The following is a 24,310-nucleotide window of genomic DNA, read 5'->3' on the forward strand; positions in this document are numbered from 1 at the left end:
CTGGGGCACTTTACATTAAGCTGAGTACTGCCCTGTCACAGTGGGGAACAAAGCCTTGCTGTGTTCAGCTGGTGCCCACACATGGAGGGAGCATTTGGACCAGATCTAGTCAGAGGGGAATCATCCATCCCTCTGGTTGGAACTTGAGTTTCTTAGCAAGCCTCACCATCTCATGGGCCAAAGTGGCCTTGGGTCCTAGGTAAACTTGAAAGGCAGTCTAGGACACACTGATTGCTAGGCAACTCCTAGTGGCATGTGACCTAGGCATGTGACACGTGATCTAGGGAGATACCAGATGGGGAGGCTAAGGTAGTTCTTGTGCCACCCCTCTCCCAACTCTAGGCAGTGCAGCTTGCAGCAAATGAAAGTGACTCCTTCCTTCTGTTTTAGGAGAAGAGAGCAAATAATAAAGAGGACTTTGTCTTGCATCTTAGATTCCAGCTCAGCCACAGTAGGGCACTGGACAGAGTGATGAGGCCCCCATTCCAGGCCCTAGTTCATGAACAACATTTTGAAACACACCCTGGACCAAAAGGGAACCTGCTGCCTAATAAGCTCTTGGGCCCTGAATAATCAGCAATACCCAGGGAGTGTGCCATGGGCCTTAGGTGAGACTCTGAGATGTGCTGGCTTCAGATGTGACCCAGCACATTCCCAGCTGTGGTGGCTATGGTGAAAGGCCCCTTCTGTTTGAGAAAAGCAGAGGGAAAGATAAAGGAGACTTTGTCCTGCACTTTAAGTACCAGCTCAGCCACAGTTGGATAGAGCTCCAAACAGGCTGTTGGAGTTCCCAAGTCTAGGTCTAGGCTCCTGGACAGCATTTCTGGACCTGCCCTTGACCTGAGGGGAGACTAGGGCTCTGAAGGGTGAGTCCCAGGTCTGGCAGCATTCACTACGAGCTGAAGAGCCCTTGGACCATAAGTGAATATCAGTGGTGGCCCGGCGAACCTCCCTTGTTTGCCAGTGGCAGTGGTAGCCACAAGGAGAGGATCCTTTTCCTATAGAAAGGGGAGGGAAGATGGGAAAGGACTTTGTAGTGTGGTTTGAGTTCTAGCTTAGCCTAAGTAGAACAGAACATCAAATGCATTTCTAAGGTTTTTTGACTCAATTCCTGGCTTCCAAACAGCATTTCTGGACCTTCCCTATGGCTAGGGGAACTCACCACTCTGAATGGAGGAACACAAACCTGGATGGCTTTATCACCTGCTGATCGTAGAGCCCTGGGGACTTGAGTGAAGATAGGTAGTAGCCAGGTAGTGGTTACAGCAGACCTTGGGTGAGACCCAGTGCTCTGCTGGCTTCAGGTCTGAACCAGTGCAGTCCCAGTGGTGCTTGTGTCCCCTGTTCCCAGTTCCAGATGGCTCAGCACAGAGAAAGAGACTTCATTGTTTAGAAGTAAGTAAGGGAAAAGAACCAGAGTCTCTGGCAATCCAGGGAATTATTCTGAATCTTATTCAAGATCACCAAGACAGTATCTCTCTGAGTCTGCAAGAACCATAGCATTATTGGGCTTGGGGCCAAAGTTCCTCTGAATATCTAGAAAGCCTCCTCAAGAAGGATGGGCACGAACAAGCCCAGACTGCAAAGACTATGATAAATACCTAACTGCTTCATGCTAAGACACCTATGAACATCTATAAGCATCCAGACCATCCAGGAAAACATGACCTCACCAGAAGAACTAAATATGGCACCAGGGACCAATTATGGAGAAACAGAAATATGTGGCCTTTCAGACAGAATTTGAAATAGTTGTACTGAGGAAACTCAAAGAAATTCAAGATAACACAGAGAATTCAGAATTCTATCAGACACTTTTAACAGGTAGGTTGAAATAATTAAAAAGCAAACATTCTAAAGTTTGTAAAATTGCAACTGAAGAATGCATCAATCTCTTAATAGCAAAATAGATTAAGCAAAAGAAAGAACTAGTGAGCTTGAAGACAGGCCATTTGAAAATACACAGTCAGAGGGGACAAAAGAAAAAAAAAAAACAAAGCATGTCTACAGGATCTGAAAAATAGACTCAAAAGGGCAAATCTAAGAATTACCGGCCTTTAAACAGAGGTAGAGAAAGAGATAAGGGTCAAAAGTTTATTCAAAGGGATAAAATTAGAGGACTTTCCAAACCTAGAGAAATGTATCGGTATTTAAGTACAAGAAGGTTGTAGAACACTAGAAAGATTAAACAGAAAGAAGCCTACCTCAAAGTATTTTATAATCAAACTCCTACTTATTTTTGGAAACATCAAAATCAAGGCAATTGAACTCATGGAGATACAGCATAGAAGAATGGTTACCAGAGGCTGGGAAGGGTTGTTGAGGGTTGGTTGGGAGGAAGTGAAGATGGTTAATGAGCACAAAAACATAGAAAGAATAAGACCTAGTGTCTGACCACACAACAGGGTGACTATTGTGAATAATAATTTAATTGTACATTTTAAAGTAGCTGAGTCTAACTGGATTGTAACAGAAAGGAAAAATGCCTGACAGGATGTTTATCCCATTCCCCATGATGTGTTTGTTACACATTGCATGGCTCCATTAAATTATTTCATGTATCCCACACATATATGCACCTAGGTACTCACAAAAATGAAAAATTAAACTCTACATAGGACTTTGGCACGTTGAGCAAGACAAGAACAAAAGAGAAGTCCCCTTTGCAAAAACCATCTCAATTTGCTATTTTTAAAGTCAGAATGTATTGATACGAAGTTTGGAAGACAATAAACCTACTATCAATGGCATATTTTGCTCTAAAAGCTGAACCTTGAGCAAATGTAAGAATAAACCCTGGCACCTTGGATCAACAAACACTAATAATGCTGTATAAGTGTTTTTAATGTTTCTAAGCTGCTGCTGCTTCTTTCATATCATTTGATACTCAATAACAACCCAGTAAGGCAGTAGAGAAGGCAGAATTGTTATTCCTATTGAAAACAAGAAGCAAAGAGACAGGGAGTTTAGAGGGCCCTCAACATCAAATGACTAGTTAGTGGAAGAGCAGAAGAGGTAAAGTTCATCTGTGTGTTTCCCTCCAACACAAGATATTGTCTGTTCATAATCACTTTGGCTGTTGACAGTAATTGTGGCTACAGAATGGATGGTAGAACAATCTCCAGTGATAGTAAGGATGAATAGATTGTGCTGTAATAGGCCAGGTGTGGTGATTCACACCTGTAGTCCCAGCACTTTGGGAGGCCAAGGTGCATGGATCACTTGAGACCAGCAGTTCAAGACCAACCATGGCCAATGTGGTGATACCCTGTCTCTCCTAAATATATAAAAATTTTGGAGTGGTGGCACATGCCTGTAGTCCCAGCTACTCAGGAGGCTAAGGCAGGAGAAGCACTTTAACTCAGAAGGTGGAGGTTGCAGTGAGTTGAGATTGTGGCAACTGCAGTCCAGCCTGGGCAGCAGAGTGAGACTCTATTAAAAAAAAAAAATTGTGCTGTAATTTGTTTATTTCATGTCAATTGTCATTTGTTAATAGTCATTGTCTGGGAAACTTTCAACTCTAGTCATTCAGATTATTTTGTGGGGACTGTTCTCAACATTACAACACTGATCCTTTGTTACATACTGTTTTTCCACAAACTGTGATTTAATCAGCTCGACATGATCAGTTCTGTATTTCTACATTTTTTTTCAAGATGTTTAGCCAGAGATGGAAATCTAGTTTGTTGTCATGGAAAAAACTTGATTCCTACAGAGGGATTGCACCTGTAATTCTGGTCTTTTCATTATAGCCTCAGATAAAAAATATCACCTTATCCTTTCCAACACAACTCTCCAAATGACTATGTATTCTTTTATAAAACCTTTTTACTTTGTTGCAGTTTCCTTCTGAGACTGCTTGATTTTCAATGATTCTACTCTGGACGGTTGAAAATGCTAAAACATTTTTCTTTTTCATCAGATCTGTTCTCTTCAAATCCCTCTGCTGCCTTTCCAAACCACATTTAAACTTTGTGAGTTTTTTTTCTTTAAGATTTCTATCAAACAAAAATTTTAAACCAATCAAAAGAAATAATAACTATAATACAACTCTTCAATTTTCAGCAATAAATAATTCTGGCAACAAGAAGGAAAAGAAAATTAAACTACTGAATGCATTTTCATACCATGCTGGGAAGAACAGCTATGGAAAATTATTAGATTCTCCTCTATAAATGTCTTAGTACAGAACCTGGCATTTTGCTAAATTTTTTAAATCCCCCCAAAGGATGTGAATTATCTAGCCAAAAATGTTTACAGAGGTAAATAAGAACCAGGTAGTTTATAAATAGAATAAGAAAGACAGCCAGGGAGGGAAGGAAGAAGAGAAGGGGAGTGGGAAGGGCTCAGGGGGAAGAAAGGAGAGAGAGAGAGAGAGAGAGAGAGAGGAGCGGGGGGAAGTGAGAGAGAGAAAAATATTGGAGAAAGAAAGATCTGTCCAGCTGGTGCCTCGCAGTAGTCTAATGACAGTGTGGAGTAGAAGGATCTGGCAGGATTTTTCTACTGTAGATGAAGCAGGAACCTCTGAAACTTTCCTATTTCTTTAGAACATGGATAGATCTGGCTCCTGTAGTTCTTTTATTTTTCCAAGGTGTGGGACCTGACATATAAGGAGCAACCACAGAACCCTTCACTTACAATAATAAAACTGAATTTTAATTCTTGTCCTATTTTATCAATGCACAATTTATTGAACAGAATGATCAATGCACTCGACAATGCGTTGTAAATATTTCTCTAGGCACTTGTAAAGGATATTATCTCTTGAGATAAATGCTTCTGGTATTTTCTATAAAAGTGGCTGGGGTCAAGATCTGTTGATCTTGACATACTAGTGTCTTACGCAGTTAGAGAAAGTCTGGGGCAGGTGGGAGATGGCTTGGTATATATTAGTTCTTTCTGAACCAACAGGAATATTGAACTGGATATCTGAATACTCAGGTTAGAGTGTTATTTCAATCCTGTCAGTCTCCCATTAGCGGGGACTGAATGTAATAAGCTCTAGATTTTCAGATGTACTTAATGGAAAATGCCATAAATCAGAAATTAAGACAAAGTGCAATTTTGACAAAAGTACATTACAATTAGCATTAACTGTATTGATTGGTCTATAACACAGCACTGTTTACCAATGCAATCTAGATGCATCTGCTCTTCTGTAACTGCTTATTTAGGTGGAAGTTTATGAGTTTTCTATGCTAAGTGTCTTGCCCTAAATCTTTTTCTTTCGTGCTAGTAAATAGAAATGAGAAGCTTTCTCCCTTATAAATACAGACCAGAAAGAGGTCAATAGAATGCCAGTACTATGTTTTTCAAGATTAATAGATGTTAATAAAATCAGGTGATAAAATTGCTAATTGGATTCAGAAGGCAGAACTGTGTCAAGAAATACTTTTTAAAGGGTTTTTAAAAATTGTGATTTTTATTGGAAGGAGGTAGATTGGCAGATACTCCTTGTGTTGGGATCTGGAATGGCCTAATTATCTTTGGAAAATTCCTACCTGTTTTACTTAATTCCGTATTCACATTTTCCTTAGAGTACTCAGTTTTCTTAGATTTTCTTCTCTATTGTGGAATGAGAGGGTTCAAAATTACTTAATTTCAACTGATGCCATTTTATCTGGAAAGTCGCAAAAAGGTATTTGCATTTACTATTTTATTGTTAGTGCCATGTACCTTTCAAATGGAAATGCTACAAATAAACATTTCATATTTGTTAGCCTTCACAATGTTACATTGGTAACATTCACTGCGTCTACCTTTGCACATGTGTATATATATGTACGTACGTTTTCTAAAAAAGAATATTCAGTACATGGTTGGAGGACTTCTAATAAAAAATAGTTATAACGTCTAAAATAGACTACAAGAAAACACATGTTTAGTTTTAGGCCTATTGCAGAGATAATTTGAGGCCTAAAAATTATGAGTCTTCCATTAACACATCTATTTGTAGAGAAACTTTGTCTCTGAATATATAGTAGATTGAAAACTCCTGGACAGTGAATGAGTTACATGCCTTTGTATTTTTTGTAGCAACTAATAAGAGGCCTGAGTAATTTACCTGGTAATCTGTAATCTTGCTTCAAAGAAGTGTTTAAGGTAGATTACCATAGAAGCCACATATAGAGTTGCTAAAGATAAAAGAATTAAAATCTGATAGGAAAGAGAATGACACTCTTTAACCTGGGCTAATACTGAATTCTGCAATTTTAGCTCTGAGTTTTTTGGAAAATAAGATGAGGTAAAACATGATATGGATAAATATTTATCATTATCAAATGTAAGAAAATAAGTCATTTGACAAGAACAACAAGCTTTTACTGATAAGACTCTGAAAAGAAATAACATGGAACTGTATAAGGAGAATATTGAGCTACATGAAGTGTAGCTTGAAAACTAGATTTTTAAAAAGCAGAAATACTTTTAGTATAAATATTTCTTATATTGATATTTGAGAAAAAGCTCTGCCTGCTTAATATTAAAATATAAGTCAACAGTCATATGAACAAAAATGTTATGTGGAAAGATTGTCATATCCTAGAAATTAGATGGCTGCCTAGAGAGTTACATAAAGAATAGCTGGAAAGAGCTGAGCATAACAACAACAGCTACAGAAATAAACTCAGGCAAAAGCTCTGCTAAACAAAAGCTTCCCCCACCGCCCCCGGCCAGCCACCACCGCCAAGGGAAGTTACTCAGACTAGGCAGAGCCTGTCCTGGGAAACCTCTGCCTCCTGGTCAGGAAGCTTTCCCCTCAAATCCTAAGCTTTTCTGGTCATTTTATCTAAGAATTCTGCCTAGAGTAACATTTGCTAGGCTCTGCCTCGCTTAGCATACTGCAACATTGACATCAGGACAGAGAGCTCCCTCTTACCTCAGTGCACCTGCACAGTCAACTTCCTCAGTTACAGACCTCTCCCACCTACCCTCAGCCCCTGCTGGGCCCCGTATGGATTTATCAGTTCACACAAAGCCTCTGCTTTAATTACGACTTCCTTCAGGAAGTCTTCCCTGACTGCCCAAATCCGAGTAAGTTGTCCCCAGGTCAGTGATTCTTATGCATTTGAAATACACCAAGGCCCAGGCTCCACTTGTGGAGATTTAGACCAGGAAGTTCTGCTTTAATTGGACTGGGTGAGGTATGGGCGTGGAGTTGTGTGAGTTCCCCAGGTGATTCTTTTTCCGTTAATTTTTATTTTTCAGAGCTAGCACACCGGACTCAGGTGATTTTAAGGAGCAGGTGATACTAAGAACCTCTATTCTGTATTATCTGTTAGCTTTCTGTATTTCCCTGTTATAACACTTACCAATTCAATTTAATGCAATATTAATTTGTTGAGCATCTACTATGTGTAAAGAATAACTTGGTGAATAATTAGTGAGTAAAACATGCCAGATTACTATGTTTATAAAGCTTACAGAAGACTAGCGTGACGAATACTGAGCCAGTTCTTTCTAAATGCAATGAGTATTTCAAGAGGAGTACTCCTCTTGTACAATGTACATTTCAGAGTACAGTGTACTCTGGAGTGCAGTAGTGTGATCTTGGCTCACTGCAGCCTTGACCTTCTGAGCCTCCTGAATAGCTGGGACCACAGGCATACCCCACCATGCCTGGCTAATTTTTGTATTTTTAGTAGAGATGTGGTTTTGCCATGTTGCCAAGGCTGGTCTTGAACTCCCGAGCTCAAGCAATCTGTCTGCCTTCGCCTCCCAAAGTGCTGGGATTATAGGCATCCACAACTGTGCCTGGACCATCTTTTGCAAGTCTTGACACCAACCCTTTATTAGAATTATACATCTGTATCTTTTACCGGGTGACTCTGCAGTACTTTCCTACAATGGGCCTTTCCCGCTCTATTGACACTGAACTTGGTCATGGGACTTGCTTTGGCCAATGGAAAGTTAATGGACATCATGGAGCAGAGGCTTCTGATGTATTTAACATTTTGTGCTCCTGTGACCCACCAGGCAGAGCATGCTCTGAGAAGCCTGTGCCCTAGAATTAACACAAAAGTGTCTTCAACCTGAACCCAACTCACAATGAGGAAACATGCCCAGACAAACTTCATTCTGAAGTAGAGCCTCCCACTGGAGCCTAGCCTAGATCAAGCAAAGTAGAGTCTGCAGACCCGTGGGTGTGAGAATGAATGCTTGTAAGCCACTGACCTTTGGGATGGTTATATAGCATTACTGTGGCAAGTGCTAACTACTATATGATTCTGGCGCTCAGACCACACTGCATTTGCCCAAATAAACCATGTTTACTTTATCTTGTTCATCACTGTATTTCTTATTCCTATTATATTGTGTGATATGTAGCAGGTGCAAAAAATGTGTATTGAAGGAATATAAATATGGTTTCTGACCCCAGCGATCTCATAGGCTAGCATATGAGATAGTTTTGTGAACAAATAGTTACAATGTGAAGTGATAAATGCAGTAACAGAAGAGCTATGATAGGATGGAGGTAGGAAGGCTTCAAGTCTGGTGTTACCTACACCAGGGAAAAGTGTCAAAAAACAAGCACCCAGATTTGAACATAATAAAAGCTACTTATTTTGTCCATCAGAGTTTTTATTAAACTTGCTGGTATAAGGTGGGCTACTTTGAAAGTCATATAAAAAGACTTAAAGTTCCTGCCATGACTTAATAAATTATATGTTCAAAAATTTTCAATATATGCACTGAATAACATGAGATATATAGAATCTACATTCCATACAAGAAGGACAATGGGCTTACAGTTGGGGTCTAGTGAATAAAATTTCAGAGAGACGTAGATTGAAATATGTATCTAAATACTCTGAAAAGACAAGTTGTGGTCTTATAAATCAAAATGAGAATTCATCAGAAATTGCATAGGGATAAGGAGTGAAAGATGATAGCACAAGACTCACCTCCTCCCCGTTCTCAACTGCATCACAAAGATCCTCCTGAAATAACCAGTGACCAACCACTGTCTGCCCTCTCCTGACTGCTTGACTCAGTCCCCTCACACATGGCCCTTTCAGGGCTTATGGATTCATAATTTGATCAAGGTTAGAAATGCATGGTCACTCCTGACTAGATATTGCAGAGAGCGATTTAGAAGGGTTATATATAGGGAAGAAATAGGAAAGTATTTTGAAGGGCTGTGCCTCTCAGTGTTCATTAGTACCGATCTGTTGTCTTCTCATTGGAGCCCCTCTGCATCTTCTAGCGAGTCAGTTACTCACCTCATCTCTGTCTTCCAAAAAATGTATTAAAATCTCTGACTTGCTGAGGTCTCCTCTATTTGTTTCTTCCAAAAATATACTGAAGTCTTTAATTTGCTGAGATCTCTTGCACTATCTTTTTTCCTTATGGATTAATGCCCCTTTTCGGGTATTTTAGCAGGGTTTGGGGAAGCAGAGGGCTAAAGTGTGTGCGATCAGTCTGACATTTTAAAAACCAGATATCTACAACCTTATTCATTATAAGTAGAAATTGAAAACAACCTACATTTGCAAAGACAAGGAAGTTGTTAAATAAATCAGGTGCATGCCCATGCTGAAATTACATGTGGGCACTAAAAATTATGGCTTTGAAGATTATTTAATGACAAGGTGAAATGCTCAGAATAGAAATTAAGGACAAAAGTCAGCTACAGAATTTTCTTTACAGTCTGACCCTTATTCTCTCATCACATATCAAAATGATAATAGTTGCTAGTATGTTTTGATGGTGAGATTATAGCAAATTTATCTTATTTCATTATTTTTACAATTTAAGATATCAGCTTATTTTGTATATTGCTTTTATAATTGAAATAATACAAAATTCTATGTAAGTCTTTTAATCTAATATTTTAAAGAGCAAATCCCTCAAATCTTAGCAATAGATGCTTTTATCTGTAGGTGACTAAAGCAATAAAGCAATCACAATTTGATTATTTTACTGTTCAGTTTCCAGATTAATTGATAACATTTTTAAAGGTCCCTAAGTCCCAAATTTTAGATGATTAAAAGGCTCCAAAGATACCATTTCTTCTGGAACATTTTGCTGCCCCCCCCCACCACTACTTTCCAGATAATAAGAGAAGATGGTGGGGTTATGGAGATAAAGGCCTTTATGATTAAGCATTGCTAGTACAAATACACTTTTTCAGCACTCCACCCTTATGCATTCAGCTATGCACAACTGGGTATGAAAAGCATTCACATTTCATCTATATTAAATGTTGTAAATTACATTCTCAAAAGTCCCTGAGGTGTACCTACCAGGCGCACTAATAACTTTCAAACAGCATGACCAAAGCAGGAAGTAGCATCCCTGAGTAAGACAGGAGGTTCTGCTTAAAGCCTCACCATGGGACATTTCATTTATTTTGAATGTGTGTGCAATGATTTGTTCATTTCTAGTTTTTCAGATCGCAAGCAAGCCTTCCAGATGATAGAGGTGAGAGTGCTAACATTTTCTTCTAGGTTGTTAAGTTTCTGAGCTCAAGTGAGAGGGTACATCTATAGTCGATTATCTTAAATGTTATGATGGTTCCGTTTTTTCAAAGTCTATTGCCCTTGAATAAAAGTCCAAGCTCCCTGTTATGTTCTTCAAAGTTCTGTATTGCTGACTCTGAAGGTGGTGGTAAAGGAATGAACAGAGTGAACAAGGGTCTTGGTGGAATGGTCAGAAATAGCTGCTATAAATGTGAAAGATGAGCACATTGTGGATGAGAGCGCCGGGACTCTTGGCTATGCTACAAGTGGGTGAAGCTTGGCTTTTTCAAGGGATGGAAAGAAAGCCTATGTGACTGTAGCACACGGAGCATGCAATATGGGACTGGGGAAGCTGTGGTTTTCAACAATGCTAGTCTTGAGTCACCCAGAGCTCTGACTTGGCCATTATTTTCTCCTCCTCAAAGTTTTGATCCAATGCCCTGTGTCCCTAACAGCCAACACTATGTGTCTTCTTCTACCCAGCATCGTGCCTTGCAAGTGGGCCCCAGAGCAGGTGAGCAGGAGACACTGAAGTGGGCTTCGATGCTGGCCAAAGATGGGCTTTGACTCAGTTATTTCTTACAGGACTGAAAGATCACAGATTTAGACAGAGAAATTTGGAGATTATCAGAAGATAACTTAAGACTCATTCCAATACCTTTCAATCCAATTAGTGAGACATTTGTGTACTTCACAACACACAGGGTAAATGAGTTTGAGGCATGGGGAAAGAAAAAGATGAATGTCTGTCTCATCTACTTTATCAGGAAAAGCACAGTGTCTAGTATGGCTCATCTCCGTATCTGTGGAACCTAGCAGAGTGACTGGCATATGGCAGGTTTTAAAATAGTGTGTGTGATGCGAATAAATAACTGACTTCTTTGAGGGCTGGGGCAGAGAAGGCCCAAGATGAGCCTGGACCATTCTGCTATACCAGAAAGTAAGGAAGTGATCAAAACAATGATGGACGTATCAAAGGATATAAAGCCAGCTTGAAGAGGTTTCACTGGCAAAATACAGAATGATTTTAAGCATGAATATAAATAAGGACAACTCATTAAAGAAAATAGAAATCTATGAGTTTATGCTGCAAATAATTAGATAGTAAATAAAAATGGGAAATGAGAGGGCCCTTCCTTACAGGTTAATTTAGACAGATAAATATGGATGGGATAGTGAAGTTAGAAATTCACCACCTTGCAATTATCATAGTAAAGATTGTTTGAGGCAACAGTCATCAACAGATGCTAAATCTATGAGGAAGAGTGTGATGAAGAGCAGGATATTTATATGTCCTTAATATGACTGTTCCCAGATTGCATACTAGTTGCAGTGATACATGACATAGAATAAATGCTACCTAAATACAACATGTGATCTTAGACTGGATTCTGTTCTGGAAACAAAAACAAATATCATAAAGATCTTTAACAGAACAATGAACAAAGTTGGAATATAGATTGCTTTGTTAAAAGGTATATGTCACTATTAAATCTCCAGTTTCCTAAGAATAAAGCTCTTCATTTATGTAATACACACTGAAATATTAAGGAATAAAAGGGCATGGCATATGCAACCTATTCAAAAGAAGTTCAGGAAGGAAATAATACACATAACACATACACAGACACACAGAGAAAAGAAAAGGTACAACAAATATTGCAAATGTTAATGTGTATCTATGCAAAGGGTATTATGTTCCACATAATTTTCACAACTTTTCCGTGAGTTTGAAAGTATTTTGAAATACAAAGTTAAGGAACTAATATGACATGTACATAAAAAAGGTCAGGGAAGGTACAAATTCAGTACTAGTGATAGTTAAATAATGGGAGGAGTTTTGACCAGTGGAAATGAGAGGGTGAAGAAATCTTTCAGTCAGGAAAAAAAAAAAAGGCAAAGCAGACAAAAACTGTAGGAACTGAGCTGCTGAAGAGGGAAAGCAAAGGTGTAAGAAAGAACAAAGAGTCTTGTTCAGCTAAATTGTATAAAGTTGGAAAGGTAAATCAACAATCGTAATTTGGAGATATGCTGTGAGAGGCTACCTTGAATGTCCAAGGCAGACTATCAAGACGTGCAAATTCAAACCACCTAGGTTGAGAATCGCTAATCCAAAAATCCAAAAATCTGAGGTCTGAAATCCTCCAAAATCCAAAACTTCCTGAACACTGACTTGATGCCACAAGTGACACATTTCACACGTGATCTTGTATGAAATTTTGTCACAGACAAAACACAGTCAAAATTTTGTTTCATGTACAAAATTATTAAAAATATTGTATAGGCTGGCCGCAGTGGCTCACACCTGTAATCCCAGCACTTTGGGAGGCTGAGGTGAGTGGATCGCTTGAGATCAGGAGTTCAAGACCAGCCTGGGTAACTTGGCCAACTCCATCTCTACAGAAAAAGAAGTATAAAATTACCTTCAGGCTATGCATTATAAGGTATATATGGAACTTAAATGAATTTCATGTTTAAACTGGTGTTCCATCCCCATAATACTTCATTATGTATATGTAATATTCTAAAATTGAAAAATTCCAAAATTTGAAATGCTTCTGGTCCCAATCATTTTAGATAATGGATATTCAGCCTGTACTATAAATAATACATCCAATCTTAATAAGTGATAAAATACCATGAGGATCGAGAGAAAATATTTTTAAAGTGTGATTTTAGAGAAAATATTATTTCCAGCTCTTTCTAAATCTAAGCAAAAACCAACCAAACAAAAACCCCAAATATGCTGCTCATATATTTACTTATAAAACTAAAACTCAAATATGCTAGTCAGAAAAAGAGGGACAAGTTATTACAGTGAACTTTGGACTCAATTCAAATTCCTTAAAAATTTTTATTTTATACTTCTATTTGTTAAATTGCTGTAAAATTACTGGAAAGAAGGTCTGCATTTTCTTACCATTGGCAGCTCTTTCTTTCCTCAAGGTACTTCAGCCTATTCGATCAATCCTTCATTCAGCATTCAAATGAAAAACTGATTCTCATCTCAAGTCTCACCTCTTTAGCTGGGAGCTACTTTGCTGCATGCAAAATGCCCCAGACTGCCAGTTGCTTGCTGACTCCTCTAGGCAAGGGAATGCATTTCAGCTGGCCCTTGTGGGAGCCATCAGTTGACCCAGAGTGAGTGTTGCACAAGATCAAAGGCAGCTGTAAGGTGAAAGGGGTGAAGGCTGGCACAGAGGCCAGGAGGCTGAGCCCCCAAGGAGAAGGTCACTGGGAGCTCTGTATTTCAATGGAGCGAAGTGGGTAAAAGCAGATTAGAGGAGGTCAAAGAGAGAATTGAAGGAAAGAAACTTAAGGGCACAGATGCAAACTTTTAGCCAAGAAGAATTGCTTAACCGAAAGAATAAGGTTAAGAGGAGAAGTAATCAAAGCCAAAGGAGGCAGCAGGGGATATAGCACTCTCCCAGGACATAGTTCAGAGCCTGGGCAAGATGAGAGAAAGGAGAATGGCATTACAACCAGATGAGAGAGTTGAAAATAAAGGTTATAGAAAAAGCTACTGATTATTAGACAGAATTGGGAAAATTAGACCCAGAGAACTTAGAGTGTAATAAGAAGGGCATTTAAACCCATATGTCAGAGTGGTTAATGGATTAGAAGCTGTGAAAAATACAAGTGGGACAAGGATAAAAAAGGAAAGAGTGTTACTAAAGAGAAGGGAACAGAGAGAGACTTCCAGGAAGAAATTCTTTGTTATAAGCAGTTACTAAGCCACACACGCACATACAAAAGCCCAGTACCATGTTCCTTTATAGGACCTATAAGATTTCTTATTAAAGAACGTTGTAATCATGAAATATTTGTTTTATAAAAAGTCCGTTTAATATACATGTAAAATATAACGCATAATAATAAAATACTCTTGAACCTATCACCCTACCCGACAAGTAGAACGCTACCAAACACATGTGAAATGAAAGTCCCTTGCCCTGACTCCGTGCGCAGCCATACTATGCTTTTATGCGTTTGTGCTTATCCCTTCCTTTCTAAGGTAATTTTTCCGTGTATGTGTACGTTCCTAATATTATATTGTTTAGTTTTCCCTCTTTTTGACCTGTCTAGTTATGGTATCACAGTACCACTAAGTTTTATATGCTTTTTTGCACCAATGTTTATGTTTTGTATTTGTCAAGACTCTCCGCAGAGACAGAGCTGATAGGAGAAAGGGAGCAAGAGAAAGAGAGTGAAATGCATTTGAAGGAACTGGCTTAAGCAGTTGTGAGGACTGGCGAGTCTGAATGTCTAGGCCAGGCCAGCAGGCTGGAAATGAAGACTCAGGCAGCCTTGGATTTCTTTTTTCCTTTTCTTTGTTTTAAATTAACAAATAAAAATTGTGTATATTCATGGTATACAACACAATGTTCTGAAATACGTATACATTGTGAAATGGCTAAATTGAGTTAATTAATGTATGTATTACCACACATACCTATCATTTATTTGTAATTAGAAAGCTCAGTCTCCTTGCTCAGCAGTTTTGACATTGTTATAAACTCTACTCACCGTGTTGTATCATAGGTCTCGTGATCTTATTCCTCCCGTCTAACTGAAATGTTGTGTTCTTTGGCCAACATCCACACAATTCACTGCCTCTGCCACCATGCACTCGTAACTACCGTTCCACTCTTTGCTTTTATGTATTTGACTTTTTAAAACTTCATATATTAGTGAGATCATGTGGTATTTGTCTTTCTGTGCCTAGCTTATTTCTCTCAATTCAGTGTCTTCCAGTTTCGTCAATGTTGTCACAATTACCAAGATTTCCTTCTTTTTTTAAGGCTGGCTAGTATTCTATTGTGTGCATATATCATATTTTCTTTCTTTCTTCATCCATTGATGGATAGGTAGCTTGATTCCATATCTAAACTATTTTGAATAATGGGGCAGTGAACATGGTAGTGAAAATACCTGTTTGACATACTGATTTCATCTTCTTTGAAAGCATATCCAGTAGTGGAATTGCTGGATTACATGATAGTTCTAGTTTCAATTTTTTTGAGAAACCTCCAAACTGCCTTAATGGCCATACTAATTTATCTTCCCACCAGCAGTATCAGATTTCCCTTTTCTCTACATCCTCACCAGCACCTTTTTTCTTTTATCTTTTTGATAATAGCTATTCTGACAAGTATAAGGTTATATCTCATTGTGGTTTTAATTTGCATTTCCCTGACAATTAGAGATATCACTGAATATTTTTCATATACCTTTTGGCCATTCATGTGTCTGTTTTTGAGTAATGTTTATCCAAGTATTTTGTCCATTTAAAAAAATCACATTATTTGACTTCTTGCTATTTAGTTGTTTGAGCTCGTTATATATTTTGGATATTAACTCCTTATTTGATGTGTAGTTTGCAAATATTTCTCCCATTCCAAAGTTTGTCTGTTTACTCTGTTGAATGTTTCCTTTGTAGTACAAGAGGTTTTTTTTTTTAGCGTGATATAATCCCATTTGTCTAGTTTTGCTTTTGTTGTTTGTGCTTTTGGAGTCATATTCAGGCAGGATTTCTATATTGCAACCTAGAGGAAGAATTTTTTCTTTTGTAAGAAACCTCAACCTTTGCTCTTAAGAACAACGACTGATTAAATGAGGCCCACTCACATGGAGGGGGGTGCTCTGCTGTATATAGTGATTATAAATGTTAATCTCATATAAAAATAGCTTTACAGAAATATCTAGACTAGGTTTTGACCAAAGATCTGGGCTTTATAGCTTAGCCATGACGACACATAAAATGAACCATCCCATGCCTATTTCTAGATCACTTGCCATTCCATTATTTTAGCATTCTCCTCTCAGTTGACATGTAGGTGTTTTCATTTATCTGATGTTGTGGACCAGGCTGCAGTAAATATTCTTGTACATGTCTCTTGTGCACATATGCAAGAGTTTAGGAATGAAACTGCTATGTTAATTAAACTTTAAAAGAGTGTAAAAACGGTTTGCTAAGGTAATTGCATCAACTTAAGTTTCTTACAAAACATTTTGTTATTTTTATTTTTATTTATTTATTTATTTTTTTTTTTGAGACGGAATTTTGCTCTTGTTACCCAGGCTGGAGTGCAATGGCGCGATCTCGGCTCACTGCAACCTCCTTCTCCTGGGTTTAGGCAGTTCTCCTGCCTCAGCCTCCTGAGTAGCTGGGATTACAGGCACGTGCCACCACGCCCAGCTAATTTTTTGTATTTTTAGTAGAGACGGGGTTTCATCATGTTGACCAGGATGGTCTCGATCTCTTGACCTCGTGATCCACCCACCTCGGCCTCCCAAAGTGCTGGGATTACAGGCTTGAGCCACCACGCCCGGCTACAAAACATTTTAATAGAGTTGTATTCTTCGATATTTGGGTTCCAGAAATAGGTTTAAGTATGTGAAAAGAGTTCTTTTATTTTGACAATTTGACCCTCATCTAGTCTTTCACTCCCTTTGCAATTTTATATTTACCCCAGGTTATTTAGACCCTGGTATCAGAAGTGAGGCAAGATTTTTAAGTAGCTTTTAGTAAAGACATTGTAAACCACTCCTTCATGCAACAGGCATGGTTAGGTATGGGTAGGCATATGCATGAGTAGATGTGTGACATTACATTTACTATTTGAATTGTTATGTAGTATCAGAGTTTGTACTAAGACTACCTCCCAGTTGTACAAATAGAACTGATTACATATACAGAGATATGATGTTTAATTTTATATGTGAACTTGATTGAGCTAGGAGATGACCAGATAGTAAAACATAATTTCTGTGGTGTGTTCATGAGTGTGTTTCCAGAAGAGAGTAGGATTTTTTTTTTTTTTTGAGGTGAAGTCTTGCTCTTGTCCCCAGGTGGAGTACAATGGTGTGATCTCAGCTCACTGCAACCTCCGCCTCCCAGTTCAAGCCATTCTCATGCCTCAATCTCACAGGTAGCTGCGATTACAGGCACCTGCCGCTATGCCTGACTTTTTTTTTTTTTTAGTAGAGAGGGATTTCACCATGTTGACCAGGCTGGCTCAAACTCCTGACTTCAGGTGATCCATCTACCTCGGCCTCCAAACGTGCCAAAATTACAGGTGTGAGCCACCATGCCCAGCCAAGAGTAGCATTTGTATCAGTAGACTGAGTAAAGATTGCCCTTACCAATGTGGATGGGCATCATCTAATCCACTGAGGACCTGAATAGAATAAAAAGGAAGGATAGGGCTGGGTGTGGTGGCTCACGCCTGTAATCCCAGCACTTTGGGAGGCCAAGGTGGGCAGATCACAAAGTCAGGAGATCGAGACCATCCTGGCCGACATGGTGAAACCCCGTCTCTACTAAAAATACAAAAATTAGCTGGGCAGGGTGGTACACGCCTGTAATCCCAGCTACTCAGGAGGCTGAAGCAGGAGAATTGCTTGAAACCAGGAGGCAGAGATTGCAGTGAGCCAAGATTGTGCCATTACACTCCAGTCTGGCGCCTGGCGATGGAGTGAGACACTGTCTCAAAAAAAAAAAAAAAAAAAAAAAAAAAAAAAAAAAAAAAAAAAGAAGAGAGTTTCCTTTCTATATTTAAGCTACTTGGACTGGGACTTAGCACCATCATCCCCAGACTTGGCCTGAAATACATCACCAGCTTTGCTAGTTCTCCAGATGGCAAACTGTGGGATGCTCAACCACCATAATCGTGTGAGACAATTCCTGTAATACATTCCCGTGTGTGTGTGTGTGTGTGTGTGTGTGTGTGTGTGTGTGTGTCTTATTTCTCTGGAGAACCCTGACTAATGCAAGAGAAATTTAGTAGAGCAGTGTTTCAGCTGTCCACAGCAAGAAAGCATTACCCTTAAACTGGGAGTGACTAGTAATAGGGACCCCAGATCCTTCAAGTCATGTTGAAGCCATCTCTGAACTCACCTTATGGACAATTGGCTTCATTTCTTTCAGCAAGATACCAAAGTAGCTTGAGAAGTGAAATTTTCTTAATCCTGACATGAGCCTAACTTGAACCAAGAGTCTAGAAAGAATGTAGAGAGACTTTTCTTCGTTCCCTTGCAGTGATGACACAAGGTAGAGCCCTCGCGGGCTAAACCCTTTTCATCTGCTTGAAGTTGCAGGATGTCATTCACATAAATTTGCCAGATGATACAGGTTATTTGTAAACAATACATTTCTTAGAATAATAAGCATTCATTTTTAAAGTAGTAGCTGGTTTTTTGCCTATTGTTCCTCTGCTGCATATTTGTTAACAAGTATATGTATTAAGAATGCAAGATCTTTCCTTTGCATAATTCATTTTCTGTAGCTACTCTTCATAATCAGATTTTTGCAGTCTGTAATAAGTGTCTTTATAGGAATGCATGACTATAAAAATAGGCTAAAATTCAATACCCAGAAACAGTGAGCTTCAGACCAGCTACCAGGAAGATTTATTTTAGCAATATCACTCCATGTGAGGCTGCTGCCTGGAACTTTTTATCCAGCTTACAACATTTTATCTCCTTATGTTGGCCAGAGTTAGTCCTAAGAGTAGGATTCATCTTTAGGAAACCTTAAGTGTCAATAAGCTATACTGGTCTTACAGAAGACTGCAGTCCATCTATTCTGAAGAGTACAACACTTCATTCCAGTAACGTAACAGTTCCTTTAGTTTCTACACTTCATCTGTCCCTGCTGTCAATTTGTCTGTCTTCCTTCTCCTAGTCACACTAGGTATCATAGTGCTTACAGCAGTACTACGGAAGGCAGGGAGTGCCTTCTGAAAGGAACAGGGTTGAAAGCAGGCCATTAAATCAAACTCTATGCACCAATCTTTAGAATCATCAGGGACCACCCACTGTCTCATTTTTAGAATTCTAATTGCCAAGAATATGATGTGTATTCACAAAGTTGTCTCATCTCCAGCAGGGAATTAGAGAATTTTTGGAGAAATACAACACATCCAGAGTTGGGATCCCAAGATTCTAACATTTGCTCTCTTACCAAGCCTTGTTTACTTCAGAGCTAAACATCTTCCCAATTTGCTCATTGATGGACAGATCATGCCTATGCACGCCATGCTTCACTGTTGGATGAGTCATAATCATGAACACTGAGCTTCCAGTCAGCAACTTTGGAATTGCCAGGCTGAAATGTGAATGTACAGCCAAGGAGCACTGTATATTTGGTAAGTCATCTACCATTAAAGGGAAAAACAAACAAATAAAAAGGATCATAAAAAAACAGAGGTGATGAAGAAAACAAAAATCTATATTTAATATCTTCAGAGCAATGAAAGATACTACATCTATAAAACAAACACAGGTGCTATAAAAAGAAATAATCAAGGGATTAGAAAGAGCCCTTAAGAATGAGAAACATGATAGTAACATAAAGAATTTAATAAAAGGATTGGAGGATGAAGTTGAGGAATTCTCAGAAAATAGAACAAAAAGGAAGAATACAGAGGAAAGAGAAGGATATTAGCTCGATCTAGAAAGTTCAACATCAGGTTAATAAGAATGCAATCAGAAACAGAGATGAGGAAATTATAAAAGAAATAAATGTTTTTCCAGACATGCCAACAGTGAAAGAAAAAAAGAGGGGTCTCCTTTGTTGCATTTTTTGGGAAGCTGCTGGAAGTTGTGCTTAAGCAAACTGCAGAGTAAACAAAAAGAGAGAAAAGTGCATATTCATCTAACATGAGAGAAGGAAGAAAGGGAAGTCCTAGGAAGTTCTTTGGAGGGAGGACTGACTATCTGATCTATTTAAACATCTGGAAATATTGGGAAAATATTAGAGAGAATTACATAGAAATAATTATTAATGTTAGGAAAAAATTATACAGGAAAGGAAATCATGCAACCATTGCTTAAAAGCAACGAGACTAGGATTTAATGACAAATAGATCATAAGCTTTGGAGGAAAAGTTTTCTCTCCTGTTTTCATTTTTGGTAAAGACTACGAATAAACTTTAGTCTTATACTTGGTCTGATTGTTTGCATAAAGTGCAACAAGCATGGTTATTTCTACACAGGCTCCTTCAAACAAACAAAAATAACATGTCTTCGATCTCTCCTGGTCAAGTACAATGTTTGCCGTTATGCATTTTAAACAATGTGTTGTGGTCGACCTACAGTGTGGGGGTGAACCCCTAACTCAAATTTGGTTGAGATGACATCATATATGCACTGAGAATGTGCAAAAGTTTATTAGTCATATAATGGGCCTCTCTGTGGAGAGCAAGGAAAACTCCCAGGCTTGTCTGAAAACAGCTTGAGAAGGCAGAGAAAGGATCTTTTTTTAATAGTGGTTAGTGAGGTGTGGCCAGGGGAAGGGTTCCATGCCTGGCCAGTGGCTTCTGTCATTGAACTTGTTTTTGATGCCAAAAGAGGGAGCACCTGGGCTTTCTTAAGAGAGTGCTCAGATGTGGGCAGAGAGGAAGGAGTAGTGGGGCTTAAAACTGTCAGCATTCAAATGTCAAAAATGGAGTCTGACCCTTCATTACAGTGTTTGCTATTCCCTGAGCATTTAGTTACACACATCCTCTTCACTCTTGGAAAATAATCCTTACAATTTAAAAACACTGGACAGAGCAGAGTGACATACTACAGCAGTGAATGTGTGTTTTTTGCTGGTTTAGTGACCTCCCATGCCCGATGGCTGTGCTCCTGATGGCAAATGAATGGCAGTGACAAGCCACCGTCAAGCCGGCATACACAGCGGCATCCAGCACCATCCAGAGTCTCCATCTGGAGAGGCCGATGCCCTCTCCCTCTTCTGGCTCTGGTCTCATTGTATTGCTTTGTGCAAACCAACCCACCTCATTCTTGAGAGTCTGCGTTGCCAGCCTGGTTGTGCCCTAGTTTACCAATGTAACCCTGTGTTGCTTCGGGCCTGCCTCCCATATGCCTCTGAAGGGCTTTCTCTGTTTTCTAAATGAGAGTTACATTCTGCTTTGGTCCCAGGAGGAGCTCTCATCTTTGGTCTTCTCCCCTCAGTACTCTGTAGGCACAGAGATTAAAGGTGGAAGGAGGTCTAGTATTTTTCCAATCTCAGAACCACAGGACTGACGATTGTCTGCTCAGCAAGTGTGAAGGGCTAAGCGAGGGTAACCAGAAGGCATGTCGGCTGAGGTCTAATCACTGATTTTTGGGTAAAAGCTTGAAAACGGCCTGTTGATAGTACATAATAGCCAGAGCAATTATTCTCTCCCTTGCAAAGAATTCTAATTAATGTGGAAATGTAAAAGAAAAGCCTGGGCTTAGAACAGAAGGTCTAAGGCAACAAGATCTTAGTTCTCCCAGCAGTATTTAGAGCACTAGGAAGTGTTTAGGCCCAATTTCGCATTTCAGATCAAGCAGATTAAAGCACGTGGTTTTTTCCACCTGGCATAATCCTAGCCTATGGAAGCCACAGTTAATACTTATTTCCACGAACCCAGAGGGTGTTCCACAATAGAATCTCTTCTATCCTGGCAAACCGAAGTCATATTGCGGCCAGCATTTTCAAAGCTGGCAGACAAAGATTTGGCCTGCTCTGGGTGAAAATGTCTTTAGCATGTCAAGCGCCGTTGTTCCCTCACCTTCTAGCACTTTCTAGGCCACTTTTTGTCTTTGTTTCATGAATCTCTCAATTCCATTTGTGCCTTTTGTACTTCTGGGTGACTTTGCACTTGGAAGAGCTTGTGTGTATGTGGAGGTCAAAGAGGGAGAGGTTTGTAGTTGTACATGTTGAGGATACATCAAAGATTCACAGTGGGCCTTCTCTGGCTATGTTTGGTTAAGCATTTTGGAAACATGAATTGCTGACAAACTGAGGGGTAAGGATTTGGACACTTGCTAATGACAAAAATGGGGAGTCCCTCGGAATACAAGAAGTTATAACCCAAGGCAAATCAAGAAGGGAATATTGGACATCTGCTCTACTCAGGATGCTGTGACAATTATTAGGGGACACTTAAAGCAAAGCTGATAAAATAGCAGATAGCGTTCCTAGAGGAAGGTCTACAAGGCAGAGATTCTGCCGTTGACTTTCTGTTATCAAACCACAGGCACCAGCCTTGTCATCCATAAATGAGGTACCTTCGCTCAGTTACTTCTCCTAGATATAAGTATTTAGAGACAAGTCTGAATTGACTAATTATAGTTCCTTTCTGGAGATCTAAAGTCATAAACACCATTGAATAAGATAAGGTATATAAATCATAGCACGGTGCTGAGAACACAGTTCTCATGTAACTGTTGTTATCATCCACTTACAGGTATATGTGCTATCCTTTCTCCTTCACCCATTTCTCTCCACCCTTCCCTTCCTCTGATCTTGATATTATTGTTGGTCATCTTTCTACAGAGATGCTGTCTCTATACCATCAAGCTCTGAGCTCATAAGAATGGAGTTTGTGTTTCTATGTTCTTTCTACTCTTACTGACTTACACAGCATAGGGGCTTGCTGTGGGTTGACTTAAACACACCAGAAAGTGACTTGTAGCTATAACATCATCTTATCCCATGAGGATGTTACCTCCCAATGGGAATTGCCCACCCCATTATATATTTACTCAGTTTAAAGCAGAGCAGGATCTGCTTAGCCTAGAACTCCTAAGTGCCACCGTAATCACCTTGTCCAGCCCAGCACACACGAGGGTTGAAGGTGGGGTATGGGGAGGGAGGCAGAAGGGTTGCCAGACGGTCACTGTAGGTCTTTCCTTGTACTTCGTGGACTTCAGGACTTATTACAATGTTTTTGTGGAAGCTTTGTAACAAAAAGAAGCTGGGAGATGGGAAGATGAAGACTTGTTTAGGAGCTATTCCCCTGCTGTCTGGAGTAAGAAGCTTTTCTAAAATGGACTTTCTGGCTAAAGGATAGAACATCTTTTGGCCATACGTGCCCAGAGAAACCCTTAGGCAAGAGTGTTTAAGATAGACACAGAAGTTTTCTTGCCTTTCTGAGTGAGTAGAGGTTAAAAAAGGAAAATGCTCAATGGAGACATAATTCTCCAGAGACGGTAACACTGGTCATTGGTCGTTCATGTTTCCAGTGTGTGGGGATTAGTCATTCATTCCATGCTCTTCGTCAGAGCCTTGTCTCTTTCATTTCCCAGCCTATTATAAGCACTCAATTCTGCCCCTCCCAAGCTTGTTTCCTATCTAGACCTTCAGATTCCAGGTTCTCATCATTGTTCTCAACCATGTCCAAGTCCCTTCTCATTACTGAATTCCATCAGTTACCTTCATCAAATATGATCTGTCCTTTGTCCACCCATTTAGGCCCTAATTTCCAACTTGAAATTCATGCTGAAGGATTCGTTGGACAATTTCAGGGGATATTCCCTGTTATATAATACATGATTTCCGTTTTACTAGTATTCTCCTAGGAATGCGGTGGTGTAACTTTAGAGAGTGACGTACAAATGGTGAGGTTTTCAGGCATAAAACCATACTAGAAGCGATGACTTATTTGGGTGAAGGAAACAAAGTTCTACTCTTTGGTGCTGCATTTCTCAGTCAGGAATAAAGCTTCAGGCTTTACTTGAGACTCTCAATGACCCTTATTGACACATGCTCCATTACCTGCCCCAACTATCCCTGGCTTGGGTGTTAGGAAAGTTTAGCTTCATTTCCAGTTGACTGCCCTAGAACTGTGATTTTTAGGGCAGTCTGGGTCTGATTTTCTCATTTATTAAATAACCGCAGGGATACATAATCTTTAAAATTCTTTTAAGCTATGATTCTATGACTTTCTGATGGGGGCTTCATAGCACTTGATTTAAACATGGCAGTGGAAGATAATCAAATGGTTCTTAGAAAGGAGGGTTGGATATGGAATACCACTGTAAATTTGGTAATCTTGCCTGCTCTGTGTTAAAGACGACTATGGAGGCAATAC

This window comes from Saimiri boliviensis, chromosome 16 (assembly GCF_048565385.1).
Source record: "Saimiri boliviensis isolate mSaiBol1 chromosome 16, mSaiBol1.pri, whole genome shotgun sequence".
In the NCBI taxonomy this organism is placed as follows: Eukaryota; Metazoa; Chordata; class Mammalia; order Primates; family Cebidae; genus Saimiri; species Saimiri boliviensis.